General features: G+C 43.0%; 1 protein-coding gene across 14 annotated transcripts in view; it reads left to right on the forward strand.

The window, feature by feature from the left end:
* MYT1L (myelin transcription factor 1 like) overlaps positions 1-14,769 on the forward strand; it is a 544,402-nt gene that overhangs the window by 135,929 nt on the left and 393,704 nt on the right. The gene's annotated exons all lie outside the window — the stretch shown is intronic.

Here is a 14,769-nt window from a genome sequence, read left to right on the forward strand (position 1 = left end):
TCTACACGTTCATTGTATGAGTGTGTGTGCATGTGTGTATATATGTGTGTATATGTTATATACATCTGTATACATTTGTTGTGTGTGTGCATGTGTGTATATATGTGTGTATATGTTATAAACAGCTCTACACATTTGTTGTATGAGTGTGTGTGTGCATGTGTGTATATATGTGTGTATGTTATATACATCTCTACACATTCATTGTATGCCTGTGTGTGCACGTGTATATATGTGTGTATATGTTATATACATCTCTACACATTCGTTGTATGCATGTGTGTGTGCATGTGTGTATATACACATGCAGATAGATAGATACACCATGTTTTTATGTGCTCATCTGTGGTTGGGCACAATCAATAGTATTTTATTCTGTCCCTGGGGTAAGGCCTTTTCTTTTTCTGTCTTGTTTTGGAGATACTTCTGCATATATACATAAATTTTAGAATTATAAATCAAGGAAACTCACCTTATTTATGATTTATCTCATAGTAGATGTTCCTTAAATATTGAATAAATAATGACTGAAAGGACTGTGGTAAATCACTTTCTTTTCTGACCTGTTTCCTCTAAAACAAACAATTCAGGCTAGATACCTATTTCTCAGCCATATTTGTTCATCAGAAATTACCAGAAATAGTTGTAATAATACAGTTGCCTGTTCCCTAACCAACATTCAAAAATTTGTAATAGCCAACGATGGACCTACACATCAATATTTTTAAAAATTTATAATAATTTTCCTTAACATTCGCACTGTAATATATTTCTTCTTTTTTTATGTTCAACCTTTTTGTGTCCTTACATTTCAGATCTAACTCTTGAAAGCAGCATTTAGTTGGGTTTGATTTTTAATCTGGTGTGATAATGTTTGACTATTGATGGTCCTGTGTACTACTTTCACATCTCAATGTAATTATTAATGGGTTGCATTCTCCAGTTTACTATTTTCTAATTTTCCTCCTTTTTCATGACTTTCTTCTTAATCTTATTTGCATTTAGTATTTTATATTATTCCTTTATTCTGTCTATAACTTTGATAGTGATAGATTTTTTACTAGGTGTTATTGACTTACTAAAATTTAATATCAAGGGTAGTTTTACCATTTTACAAAAACACAGTGAAATTACCAATGCTTTAACTCCAACTACATCCCCCAATTTGTGTGTTACTGTAGGTGAGGTTTTATAAATATTAAATATGTGTTATATGTTATATAATATAAACCACATATTATAATGTGATATATGAATATATATTGAATGTAATTTTTATTATAAATACACCAAATCATAAGATATTATTGTTATTTTATACAGTCAATGATTATTTCATTTTACCCACATATTTACAGTATTTGTTGTTCATTTCTACATGTATCTCTGGATTACAAGCAGATAATTTTACTTCAGACTAAATAATTTTTTAGCATTTCACTTAATGCAAATCTGCTGATTACAAATGCTTCTATTTTTAATGTATCTAAAATCCTTTACCTTTATTTTTAAGGACTTTTTTTTTTTTACCTACATAGGCAATCACTTTCTTTAAGCATTTTTAGTATAGAATCCCATTGTCATCTGAATACCATCATTTTTTGCTGAGAAATGAGCTGTCAGTAACTGCTGGCATTTTAAAATATTTTTTTCCTGATATTTGATTTCCAGAAGTTTTACTATGATATGCCCAGATGTGATTTGCTTCGTATTTACCCCCTTGAAATTTCTATTGCTTATTGAATTTGTAGGCTAATGCCTTTCATCATGTTTGAAAAATTCTTACATTTTATCTTTTTAAATATTACTTTTGTTCCTCTTTCCACTCTTTATGGGACTCCTGTTTTACATGCGATAGGGTTTTACACTGTGTCTTATATATATTTTATATTCTTTTATGTGTTTTCTACCATTTTATCTCTCTATATATTAATATTGGTATTTTCTTCTAGCCCATTTTCCAGTTCACTAATTCTCTCTTTGGCCTGTCATATTCTGTTGTTAATCTCATCAACTGAGATCCTAACTTCAATTATTATAGTTTTTAATTCTAAAATTTCCACTTGGTTTTTAAGATAAGTTTTATTTATCTCCTGAAATTTAACTTCTTGTTAAATGTGTTAGCATTTTCATCATAATGAATTTAAATTTCTGTGAGTCTCAATGTATTTGTTTCTATTGGTCGTTATTTTCTCCTGAAGTTTAGTCAAATCTATCATGTCATACTCCTTGTTTCATTTTGCTTGAATTTCAGACATTGTAGATGAAAGATTGTAGCCTTACTCTCAGCCTCTGTATTATATTATCTTCTTGCAGAAAAGATTTGCGGTTTCTAGGCATCTAAATCACAGAGAAACACCTCAATCCAATCATGAATTGATGATTCAAAGCCATAGTTTATTACCTGTGAGAGCCGAGCTATTTTCAGTTTATCCTTCTTCCTAGCATGTAATCCTATGGGATCCCAACTGGAAGCTTGTGGTGTTTACCAAGGAGCTTCCCTCTCAGGAGGCCATGAATCTTAAGCTTATGTCCCACATGATGCAATTTTGACAAACCTTCTGTTCAGATACTCAGATCATCATGAGACTCTTTGGTATCAATAAATGCTGTAAGCAGGAAAGATGTGCTAAACCTAGGTCTTACTCTCTGGATTTCTCTCTGCATACAGTGTTGACTGCATACATCATGACTGATTCCCAATGCCTTCAAATGGGTTGTGTAGAGTCTTACATTTCTAATTATTATCAGCAGGGGGATTATTCTGAAACGAGATGGTTTGTTTTTGCAAAAGCAGAGCCACTTCTCTAATCCACAAGTGACTACATTAGGTAGTTAAGTTTGAAGATCATTCATTAGAGTAGATGTTGTCCAAGACTCTTTCTAGCATTTATCCTTAGCATTCCATATTAGTAAAGTGACAATAATGACTTCATTTGACAGTATACATTTACCCTATTTTTAAGCCATCAACTTGGTTCTTGGCTTAAAGTTGGTCTTTAGAGTTGTTCTTAAAGTTGTTCTTGAAGGTTCTTGGCTTTAGAGTTGTTGGTGCCGGGTTAATGAAAGGATTGATGAGGGGGGAAGGTCTCACAGCCAGCTAGGAAACTTCTTGAGCAGCCAGACAAGTGTCAGTTTCCTGGAGTGACAGGCACTCTACTGCTTCTGAAAAAAAGAGCAGGACAAGTCTCCCCACTGGCCTCTCAAAGTGGCCATGTACACACAACCCAGAGCTTCCAAACGGGAGCAAGGTGGTCCCAGCAGAGGAATGTCGCACCTTTCTCCCCATCCTGTATGTAACACTTCTAAAGGAATATAGCTAAATATTTTATATCTCAATATCATACAAAAGCTCTTGGTATTAACAAGTTTCTGTCATGTTCTAAAGGGAGATAAAATATGAATAACTACAGGCCAGGTGCAGTGGCTCATTCCTATAATCCCAGCACTTTGGGAGGCTGCTTGAGCCCAGGAGTTCAAGACCAGCCTGGGCAACATAGCAAGACCTCAACTTTACAAATAACTTAAAACTTGGCCAGAAAAAGTGGCTTGTGCCTGTGGTCCCAGCTACTTAGGAGGCTAAGGTGGGAAGATCACTTGAGCCCCAGTAGTCAAGGCTGCAGTGAGCCATGACCACACCACTGCACTTCAGCCTGGGGGACAGAATGAGACCCCATCTCAAAAAAAATAAATAAAATAAAATAAAATGTATACATATATATGTGTATATATATATATATATGAATAATAGCTATAAAATAACCATCAGGGGAATAATCTTAGAGATCATTGAGCAAACATTAATAAATAAAATATCAAAAAAATTAAATCACTATAATGATTTAGAGAACAAAAACATAATTTTTATTAAAAATAATTTTATATACAGATGTTGTTCAAGTATTTATTTTAAATTTTAACTATAAAATGAAGCCTTGGGCTGTTTCATATTCAAGAAATTTCTCCAGCTCTAAAATAATACAGAAGGAGCTGATTCACCCCTAGGTGTCTAAAACATCCCTCATAACACCCAGGGTTCACTGTTTCCTGATCCATGTAGTAATCTACTCAGTCCTGCTTAGCTATCCAAATCTGATCAAAATCATAGAACTATGTAATGAGGCAGCAGACGACTGCTCAGTTATTTTCAATTCTCACTCTTTTGTCTTTTCTTAGAATTTGCCAGATATAAGTGGCATACCAAAGATGAGATTATAGATTGTATGGGTGAAGTTCCAGACCCAAAATGGATCAATAACATATTCCACAGCTTTACAGACGGGACTGTGGAGAACAAACCCTACACATTTGCCTCGTTTACTGAAGCCAAAAAGCCCAAATCCTGGGGAGATGACTGACCGTTTGCAACCGCAAGGGAACATTCTGACTCCAGGGCACATGACTTTGCTGTGTTTTCAAGCACTTAAGCATTTCTGTGATTCTTAACTAGCAAATCTTTTTGACAAAAGTGTTGTTTTCATTTTCAAAGTCCAGAAAGACAACATGATTTTCTAATCCAGACACTGACTTAATATCTGAAGAGTCTCTCCGGGCATGGTGTCTCATGCCTGTAATACGGCACTTTGGGAGGCCAAGGTGGGTGAATCACCTGAGGTCAGGAGATCGAGACCAGCCTGGCCAACATGGTGAAACCCCATCTCTACTAAAAATACAAAAAATAGCCAGGTGTGGTGGTGGGCGCCTATAATCCCAGCTACTTGGGAGGCTGAGGCAGGAGAATCACTTGAACCCAGGAGGCGGAGGTTGCAGTGAGCTGAAATCATGCCACTGCACTCCAGTCTGGGTGACAGAGTGAGAATCTATCTTAAAAAAAAAAAAAACAACAAAAACCTGAAGAGCCAGGGAGTTTACGTTCCTTAGTATGGAACTGGTAGTTCTGACTTTAAAAAGCAGAATCCCCAACTTGTTAGGGTTAACAGACAGGTCCTCAAGCCTTGACTTGTTGGCTAGATTCCCAAGCCAACTGCACCCTCCTCCCATAAAGGAGGGGCCATTCTATGGCAAATCCCAGCCTCTGCTCCCGTCACCGTCCCCCAATTGCAGTCCTCCCAGCCGCAGAGAGTAGCTCCTCCTTCACAATGAGGGACTGTGGAGACACTTGGATGAGGCTTTGTGCTCTGCTAGGATCAATTGAAATTTGGGTGAGACAGAAAGAAGAGATGAACAGCCAGACATTTGAGAAGAAAGAAAACAGAGCCAGCCACTGAATGACAATTAAGTATGTGACGATATCCACCCACTGCCAGGACCAACAGACGCTCTCCGTATTGTACGCACCGGGATGTTTAAGATATTCCACTGCATGTTTTCATAATGAGACTTCTTTTCAGAGAGGGAAGCTAGAAAGCAGCATCCTATATGAAAAAAAAAATGAAACTAACATGAAACACTGAATAAAAGGATGAAGAAAAAAGAAGCAAAGCCGTAGCTGCGCATTTGAGTCATTAACTTAGAAACTTCACGTGTTACCTTACTGTCCCTTGCAACTGCTCGTAATGTGTGGAGGGAGGAGTGGAATTCTAGACAGTGTTCTGCCAGACCGCACTCCAAGTGCATCAGCATTGGACGTTTTATCTGAACTATATTTACAGTGTATGAGATGATTCAGGTCAGCCTTCTATTTCAGAAATTCACAATCTATGGGAAAGTTATGGCAAAGTACACACCAGAACTAGATTTAAAGACAAATCTTCCAGCTCCCAGGCCAGGATGTGTCCCAACACAGAGAGGTCTCTAGAAAGAGATCGATTTCTGCCAGGTTCCAATGGGACTAATTGGCTCTTACTTTCCTCCAGACAAGGATGCCGTCTGTAGTCTGTCATCTCATCTGTATGGATAACATAGTGTCTGCTACAGAGTACAACTTTGAAAAATATTTAGGAAAAAATTAACAAACTATGCTGGAGGTTGTGCAGCAATGCTGAATTCATAAAACCTGGGCTAATCTATGTCCTGAAGATTCTTCCTCCATGCCACCTTCTGCTTAAAAGGATGAGAAATGGTAAATGGGATTTAGGAAAAATTTGAGTTGGAAATAAATCGATTCCCACACAGGCTCTATACTTTGCATCTACATATTCGAAGGGTCTTGATTCTGCTGTGGTTTACTGACATGTAGCTGGCTTTAATACATGTTTACTGAAGCCCCACCACCTGCAGGGGTCCTGACCCAACTGTCCACATGCACACCAGTCCCAGGCTCATGGCATTAGTGTACTTTCCCCAGCATTTTCTTCCCCTGGGGACGTGAAAGTCTTCTGCTTCCTGTAGGATGCTTAAAAATGCATCCCAGAGTGCTCTCACATGTTCTTCATAATGGATATGGTTCTGACATTTTCCCCGAGTCTCTAATCCTGATGAAAAGCAGATGGTATTTACTTGCAAAACTCCGATCTGACCTGCCAGTGTTATCGTCTCCGGAGACCTGGCTCTTTGCCATCGGCCCTAAGAGGGATCCTAGCGGGCACAGACTTCTCAGACTCAGCCATTCCCATCCCTCCTCCATCCTGTGCTGGGAAGGGAGCCATTCCATCCATGCCTAGGGGTGGCTTCTGGAAGTTCCCACTGCCTGACACATAACCAGTGCACCCTGCCGTCTTCAAGCAAGACCTCACTTAAAACACCCTGGATGGCCGGGCACAGTGGCTCATGCCTGTAATCCCAGCACTTTGGGAGGTTGAGGCGGGAGGATCACCTGAGGTTGGGAGTTTGAGACCTGCCTGACCAACATGGAGAAACCCCGTCTCCACTAAAAATACAAAATTAGTCGGGTATGGTGGTGCATGCCTGTAATCCCACCTACTTGGGAGGCTGAGGCGAAGAATCACTTGAACCTGGGAGGTGGAGGTTGCAGTGAGCCAAGATCGTGCCACTGCACTCCAGCCTGGGCAACAAGAGTGAAACTCTGTCTCAAAAACACCACCCTGGACACATAATAACCTGCCATACGCTTGATCATGGCAGAAGAGTCAGAACGTTTATTACAATCACCTATTCTGAGTATGAACAGGTTATCTCATTCATTCATCCATTCACTTATTTATGAGATGTTTGTTTAAAAAGTGCCCCATGCACTAGGCACTGTGGTGATACTGAAGGAATCCGGTACACAAGTACTTTCTACTGTGAGCTTTCTTCTTTCTTCTTTTCTTTTTCTTTTTTTTTTTGTTTTTTTTGTTTGTTTGTTTGTTTGTTTTGACAGGTCTTGCTCTGTGGCCCAGGCTGGAGCTCAGAAATATGAACATCTGCCTGAGACAGATCCCTAGGAAGTCTAAAGGCTGGGCAGAAAAAAAAAAAAAAAAAGGCATACAGAGACATTGGATTTCCTTCTCATTACAACATCTGGTGTGATCTCAGCTCACTGCAACCTCGACCTCCCAGGCACAAGTGATCCTCCTGCCTCAGCCTCCCGAGTAGCTGGGACTACAGGCGTGTGACACTGCCTGGCTAATTTTTGTATTTTTTGTAGAGACAGGGTTTCACCATGTTACTCTGGCTGGTCTCAGATCCCTGGGCTCAAGTAATCTGCCTGCCTCATCCTCCCAGAGTGCTGGGACTACAGGCAAGAGCCACTGTGCCAGTCCTTCTTCCAATAAGAGGAAAAGTAAATAAATAAATAAATATATATATATATAAATAAATAAATAAGAAAATATTAAAAATCAGGGCCCTAAACATGGGAAAACAGCAGGGCCAATACAGAAAGTGAAGGATGAGCCCTATGGGAGAGAGGAGAAACACTGCGGTGTTGCATGGGCCTCCTCTCAGAAAAACCAGCTGTGCAGTGGCCCTGAGGAAGGGAGAGCTCCGTGTGCACACAAACAAGGAACTGTGCGGTCCTGAGAACGCTGCTTCTCACCAGGTTCAGTTTCAAGGGCTCTTCATAGGCTTCATAGTCCGAAGCCCTCGCAGAGATTTTGTTCATGAGAGTTATAGCTACCACGTTAACAATTAAAACTAAGATTTTAAAAATTATTTGCTTTTTAGTTATTAAAAATATTTTTAAAACCCATTACCTGTTAATATAAGTGATTATATATTTATGAAAAATAATGATATTTTCCATAAAAAAGCCATTTATTGAAAGAGCGTCATTGTTTCACATTTAGCAAATGTCTTTCATGAGTGTCTTAATAGAGCAGCTGAATTCTCATCTGCCTCTGCACTTAACATATTGCATAAGTTGTTTTGGCTGAAGCATTTGAAGATAATCCAACCCCACAGATGATGTAGTTGCATGAGGGAAGACCCCAGAAACCCCATGAAAGGGTGGAGGGCACCCCACAGGCTCATGAACCCCACTTTGAGAACTGCTCCAATAGAACATTGTGAGCATAATAAGAGTCAGGAGGGATGAGGAGGAGCCGCCTCTTACGCCGCCGTGGGGGCATGGCCAGGAGTTCAGGCTTTGGAAGCCCCAAACGCAATCAGAAGCTCTTATATAGTATGATGCAATTTCATTTTTAGAATGATGGTCCTGCTGCTGTGTGGAGAATGCACTGGAGGGGAAGCAATGGATTGGGGAGGCTGGTTAGGAGGCTATGTTCTTGGCTACGCTGGGGAGGAAGGCGGCAGCAGCTCAAATTAATTTCCTCTCCCTGTAGTCTCGGAGAGTAAACACGCTCACTTGAAGCATGTGTCAGAGGAGAAGCTTCCCAGGTCTTCAGCAACCAACTATCCTAGGGAAATCAGACAGCCGTATGTGGCAGGACACATACGGCTTTTGTATTTTAATTTTGCCTTGGAGGTGGATTTCAAAACTCACATCACTCAAAACTCTGACCCACCTGCATTTGGCCAGCTTGTCAGCAAGATGACAGCTTCTTCTCTCTGATTTTCTTAAACTCCTACCACTTCCCATAAGCAATAAGCTTGGAAAACATGAGCATCTGCCCGAGACAGATCCCCAGGAAGTCTAATGCCTGGGCAAAAAAGGGAGAGGAAGGGAATACACAGAACATTGGATTTCCTATTAGGGCTGCGCCCTGGCTTTCATTATGCCGTCTGTCTGACTCTTAATAGACCTAGCCCAGGCACACAGATCAGGACTTATTTTCTAGGCCATTTTAAATAGATTAGGAAATGTAAAGATCCCTTAAATGAGATAATTTGGCATTAAGCACTGCACACGCTTGTGCACGGCTCCTATCGGTGTGAGCGTGTGCCTGCTGGTAAGTTTGTGCATCCATAAAAGGTCAGCTTGGGGGATTAGCAGTGTGTGTTCCCCCAGCTTGAAAGGAGATGCACCTCTTAATCCCACGTCCAGGTGCAAAGCACCCCACCAAATAGCAGAATCGTTTTTAGAATTCTAAACAAAACAGTTCCGAATTCATGTTCTGTTTTGGGTTTGTCAATATTACCATTAACTTCCGGTAATACTGAGTAATATGCCTTTTTGTGTTAGGTTCATACACAAATGTAGGTGTTTTGCCATGGGAAGGAAGTATACGTGTGTGTGCATGCATTTGTGTGTGTAATTTTTAGTAGTAAATGAACCATTTATTTTTACTGTAGAGGCTTTATTCAAAGATGTTAGAGCTTGCCATTAAGTGTTATTGTGCCAATCTCTAAAAAATATTTTGCACTGAACATTTGTTATTTTAATGTAGACAGAGGAAAATATGCATATATATTTAATATAAGTGAGAATATAACTGATAAATGCATACATGTTTATTATATATATGGAGAGAGGGATAATCTGAGAACATTTTTTCAGAATGTTCTTAAATTGCTTAAAAAGAATTGGGGATAAGAACAAAGAATGTACTCACAGGTGTACTGAGACTTGTGGGAGCCTTTGGGAAATGTTGTGAGCAGAGAATAACAGCTTCAAGAACTTATCCAGTAAGATAAACAGCAAATATTGGCGGACTAAACAGCCCTGGCTGAAGTAGGTATACCTGTGTTGAATTCAGCCATGAATGCAATAGGCCTCTGGAAACGTATTTTTAGCCAGCGTTTAGGTACCGGGTCTCTCCCTCCCTTCTAAAATTATTTTTTAATTCCCTGGAGTGTGCCCCCCTCTGCCACTCATCTGCTTGTTTGGTGCCTGTTCCTTTCCATGGGGGCGAGGCTGGCTTCCTCCCTCTGCCGCTCATCAATACTGAGCTGATTTGGAACTAAGCTGGGTAATAACATGCCTTTCAGCAGCCAGCCCCGCACGCGCCGTGTAATTAAGGCCTGATGGTTGTGTTGACGGCGAATGAAAGAAAATGGCTTTGTTCTCCTTCCCCGGGCTTGATTGTGGGTTCTCGCTCTCACCTGAATTCGACCCACTCTGCATTGTGCCCGTGATTGCTGGAGTGCCAGTAATTGCCGTCCTGGCAGATGACATTTCCATGAAGCACACTCTGTGCAGCTCCAGTGGGAACGGACAGAGCTGATCGCTGGGGAAGCTCATCAAAGGCAGATTTAGGAAAGGCCTCAGTGGAAGAGGGAGCCCACGACCAAATATCAGAGCATCTCCTCTGACATTTGCTTGTCTGTCACTCACTGCGCCTGCAACCTGCTTACCCTAGGCCTGCAATCCATAAAGACCGGATTGTGTGAGGATGAATTGCTGTTTAAGTTCATTAAGGCCAAGTTTCGATCATACCTTTTTTAGAAAAAATTCTGTTTTCCGAAAGGAGGATCAGAGCAAATAGAAATAAATGAAAGGAACTTATCTTCAGAAGATATTGCACACAGATCTTTTTAAATCCGTGCTAATAAAGACCAAGGTGAAGATTAGGTTACATTATAAATTGATCTTAACCTTGCTACAGACACCCATGTTAATTTATAATGCGAAGTTTACAATATTTTCAAATTGGAATTTAAGTTTATTCATTGTAGAATTTTATAACAATCTGTTATAGATTTTTGATTCTGCAATGCTTATGCAAAAATTGGGTCAAGAGTTAGTAAGTGTAGGCATCCAGAAAAACCCAAGGATCCTTATTTACTAGAGGGAGTGGTGGGACATGGGATGGTTGATGGGTCTGCAGAACGTGACTTCTTGGGGGGACATGGAGACTTTACAAATGCCTCTCACAGAAGCTGCTTCCCTCCCAATGGTAGTGATGGGGGCAAAGCTAAAAACGTAATTCCAGGATGGGTGCATGAGATTCTCCCTATTATCTGTCTATTGAGGTCCATATTTCTTTTGTGGTGAGCATGCTATCTTGGCTTCAAAAAATGAAAAACGTAACACTGCGGGACTGCAGTTAACCAGTAAGGACCCCGGGACTCGGGAAGGCCCGGCTGCGTCCCTCTCATGTAAGGAACGCAAGACTCAGGAAGGCCTGGCTGCATCCCTCTCACATAAGGAACGCGGGACTCTGGAAGGCCCGGTTGCGTCCCCGTGTCCGGAATTGGTGGGTTCTTGGTTTCACTGACTTCAAGAATGAAGCCGCGGACCCTCGCGGTGAGTGTTACAGCTCTTAAGGTGGCGCGTCTGGAATTTGTTCCTTCTGATATTTAGATGTGTTCGGAGTTTCTTCCTTCTGGTGGGTTCGTAGTCTTGCTGGCTCAGGAGTGAAGCTGCAGACCTTCACGGTGAGTGTTACAGCTCTTAAGGCAACACGTCTGGAGTTTTTCGTTCCTCCTGGTGGGCTCGTGGTCTGGCTGGGTTCAGGAGTGAACCTGCGGATCTTTGCGGTGAGTGTTACAGCTCATAAAAGCAGCATGGACCCAAAGAGTGAGCAGTAGTAAGATTTATTGCAATGAGTGAAAGAACAAACCTTCCACAGTGTGGAAAGGGACCCCAGCAGATTGCCACGGCGGGCTTGGGCAGCCTGCTTTTATTCTCTTATGTGGCCCCACCCACATCCTGCTGCTTGGTAGAGCCGAGTGGTCTGTTTTAACAGGGTGCTGATTGGTGTGTTTACAATCCCTGAGCTAGATACAAAGGTTCTCCATGTCCCCATCAGATTAGTTAGATACACAGTTTCTACACACAGGTTCTCCAAGGCCCCACCAGAGCAGCTAGATACAGTGTCAATTGGTGCACTCACAAACCTTGAGCTAAACACAGGGTGCTGATTGGTGTGTTTACAAACCTTGAGCTAGATACAGAGTGCCGATTGGTGTATTTACAATCCCTGAGCTAGACATAAAGGTTCTCCAAGGCCCCACCAGAGCAGCTAGCTACAGTGTCGATTGGTGCACTCACAAACCCTGAGCTAAACACAGGGTGCTGATTGGTGTGTTTACAATCCCTGAGCCAGACATAAAGACTCTCCAAGGCCCCATCAGAGCAGCTAGCTACAGAGTGTCAATTGGTGCACTCACAAACCCTGAGCTAAACACAGGGTGCTGATTGGTGTGTTTACAATCCCTGAGCTAGACATAAAGGTTCTCCAAGGCCCCACCAGAGCAGCTAGCTACAGAGTGTTGATTGGTGCACTCACAAACCTTGAGCTAAACACAAGGTGCTGATTGGTGTGTTTACAAACCTTGAGCTAGATACAGAGTGCCGATTGGTGTGTTTACAATCCCTGAGCTAGATATAAAAACTCTCCACGTCCTCACCAGACTCAGGAGCCCAGCTGGCTTCCCCTAGTTGATCCCGCACTGGAGCTGCAGGTGGAGCTGCCTGCCAGTCCCGCGCCGTGCGCTCGCACTCCTCAGCCCTTGGGTGGTCGATGGGACTGGGCACCGTGGAACACGGGGTGGCGCTCGTCGGGGAGGCTCGGGCTGCACAGGAACCCACGGAGGCGGGGGAAGGCTCAGGCATGGTGGGCTGCAGTCCCGAGGCCTGCCCCGCGGGAAGGCAGCTAAGGCCCGGTGAGAAATCGAGCGCAGCGCCGGTGGGCTGGCACTGCTGGGGGACCCAGTACACCCTCCACAGCCGCTGGCCTGGGTGCTAAGTCCCTCATTGCCCGGGGCCGGCAGGTCCGGCCGGCTGCTCCGAGTGCGGCGCCCGCCAAGCCCACGCCCACCCGGAACTCCAGCTGGCCGCAAGCGCCGCACGCAACCCCGGTTCCCGCTGGCGCCTCTCCCTCCACACCTCCTTGCAAGCTGAGGGAGTGGGCTCCAGCCTTGGCCAGTCCAGAAAGGGGCTCCCACAGTGCAGCGGTGGGTAAAGGGCTCCTCAAGTGCGGTCAAAGTGGGAGCCCAGGCAGAGGAGGTGCCCAGAGCGAGGGAGGGCTGATGAGGACTGCCAGCACGCTGTCACCTCTCACCCCTCACGTGAGGAACGCGGGACTCGGGGAGGCCCAGCTGCGTCCCCCTCACGTGAGGAACGCGGGACTCGGGGAGGCCCGGCTGCGTCCTCCTCACGTAAGGAACGCGGGACTCGGGGAGGCCCGGAAGGCCCGGCTGCGTCCCCCTCACGTAAGGAACGCGGGACTCGGGGAGGCCCGGCTGCGTCCCCCTCACGTGAGGAACGCGGGACTCGGGGAGGCCCGGCTGCGTCCCCCTCACGTGTGGAGGCCAATGAGATGACTATATTAGTTTGAACACCATAGAATTTGTGGTGAGTTACTCATATTTGAACAGAGCTATTAAAATACAAGGAAGTAACAAAAACCACACAGTACTGAATGACTAATTACATTTTAATTAAATAGCACAAATATGTTATATAAGTTTTGTGTGTTGAAAGTGCCCTAATTCCCATTTACTTTCAATGTGTTTGCTATTATTATTTTAAGTCTAGGCCTTTTATAAGGAGGCTTGTATATAAGAGTGGAATGCTTATTAGGTACAGAATAGAGAGTTATTGGATGGCTATGGAAGAGTTGCTGGCTGGTGACTGGAAGGTTTGCAGCATGAGGGCATTTTCTAAATTCAGGAGCTGTGCTGTCTCGGTGGATCCTCTGACAAGCCTTCTAAAGTAGACGCAATTACTATTTGCATTTCAGGGATGACAAAAGTAAAGGCCAGAAAGGTGGCAAAGCTTACCCGAAGTAATCCAGCTACTCATGGGGTGATAGGGTGGAGCTTTGCACAGTTTCCAGCTAAAGTGCCGAGCTGCGCCTCTCTTGGCAGGTCCCTTTCTGGGTAGCTGAAAACCCCAAGCCAACCCCAACCACCGATTTAGGCAGGAGTCTCTCCTACAACTGAAGCTAATGGATGAGGAGAGGCTTATATCATCACAGGAAGAGAACAGAGCTTTCCTCCCACTGCTGGGGAAATCTGCCGGCTCTGCTGGAGAGGCCGCCAGCCCATTGGTGGGTGTGCGGTGCGGGGAGGCTTAGGCGGGAAGAGGAGGTCTTGCTCAGATGAGTGTTATTCCTTTGTTTGGACAGAGGAGGTTGGGCAAATTGGAGTGTAGGATATTTTTGCCTGGAGATTTTTTCTTGATAAAATCATCCCATGAAAAAAATCCCCAATTTTTAAAAGCGTGTTACTTTGACACCTTAAACTCATCATTTTAACATTGATAGAAAGTATTTAAAATGTGCCTTTGCCTGAAAATAAACATCAGTGGAGTGGAAGCACTGAGGGCCTTCGTCCCTTCTGTCCCGACCTTTACGGGCGCTGCACATTTTCACTGTGGAATCTACAGGGATACGCTGTCTTGTGTTGACTTTCTACTTGTTTCTCTTGAACACACACAAGCGTTAACACTGTAATGTGTTTATTACTTTGTATGTCATTAATAAGAATATATTTTGATAATATTGAAACAATATGATTTATTAGTGATTCCTTCTAGGTAGATATCAGCTGTGTTTTTTAGATGTTTAAAATTGTGAACAGCCTCAGCATGACCCACATTATTCAAGCCATCTACCTCCTTCCCTTCCTCTTTTCTCTCCC

The sequence above is a fragment of the Pongo abelii genome, chromosome 12 (genome assembly GCF_028885655.2).
Source record: "Pongo abelii isolate AG06213 chromosome 12, NHGRI_mPonAbe1-v2.0_pri, whole genome shotgun sequence".
NCBI lineage: Eukaryota > Metazoa > Chordata > Mammalia > Primates > Hominidae > Pongo > Pongo abelii.